This window comes from Silene latifolia, unplaced genomic scaffold, assembly GCF_048544455.1.
Source record: "Silene latifolia isolate original U9 population unplaced genomic scaffold, ASM4854445v1 scaffold_122, whole genome shotgun sequence".
Lineage (NCBI taxonomy): Eukaryota > Viridiplantae > Streptophyta > Magnoliopsida > Caryophyllales > Caryophyllaceae > Silene > Silene latifolia.
The window spans coordinates 74,888-75,858 of record NW_027413128.1 but is presented as its reverse complement, the minus strand read 5'-3'; the positions used below and the strand labels follow the sequence as shown (position 1 = coordinate 75,858).

General features: G+C 39.2%; 1 non-coding gene across 1 annotated transcript; it reads right to left on the bottom strand.

Moving 5' to 3' along the window:
* Positions 1-502: 502 nt before the first annotated feature.
* LOC141637612 (small nucleolar RNA R71) lies at positions 503-609 on the bottom strand. Its single transcript, XR_012541820.1, has one exon. It is a non-coding gene; the product is annotated as a small nucleolar RNA R71 (small nucleolar RNA).
* Between the last annotated feature and the right edge of the window lie 362 nt (positions 610-971).

The following is a 971-nucleotide window of genomic DNA, read 5'->3' as shown; positions in this document are numbered from 1 at the left end:
CAATAGAAGACTTGCTAGAAATACTTTGAGAGATATTGGTGAGATTGTGGATATTCAACCAAACAATATTGAGTTTACCAACCCTTTTGCAAGATAAGGAGAGGATAACCCAACACAAAACCAACCCAAAATGCCTAAATTTTCATCACATTCCGTACCAACCGAGGAGTACCTACCAAATGGTACTCCTATATCACAACACTTAACCGGTAATTTCATTGCAAAATCCGCATTTATACAATTAGCTGAGAGAAGTCAATTTGGAGGGATGCCTAGTGAAGACCCTCATTCTCATATGGAGACTTTTTATGACTATTGTGATGCGATTTCTCAAACCGGAGTTACTCAAGACCAAATTCGATGGGTCTTATTTCCTTTTTCTTTGATTGGTTCCGCGAAACAATGGTTGAAGAGCCTAGATAAGGCTACTCTTGGTATTGAATCTTTGAAGAAATTGGCCTTTGGTTTCTACAAAAAGTTCTATCCTCCGGAAAAGACTAACATGTTGAGAGCCCAAATCACCGGGTTCAAAGAAAGGGATGAGGAATCTTTGTATGAAGCATGGGAGAGATTCAAGGATACTTGTCGATCTTGTCCACATCATGGACTTAGCGAGTGTTCCTTGTACAACAATTTTGGAATGGTCTATATGAAGACTCCCGAAACATTCTCAATATGGGATCAAATGGTATGTTTACCGAAGTTGATGATAATCAAACATGGAACAAGATTGAGGAAATGGCGGTCCATAACTCACAATATATTAGACCTCGGAAGGCTACTAGAGGAGGAAAGCATGAAGTGGACTCTATTACTCAATTGGGTGCTCAACTTAGTGCTCATATTGACACCATTAATTTGAAGTTTAAGAAGGCTATGGCTAAACTTAAAGAGGCCTCCAAATCACCTAAGCAATATGTTAATGCCATGGTGGCATCTTCATCAATTCCAAGTGGAGTATGTGAGAGTTG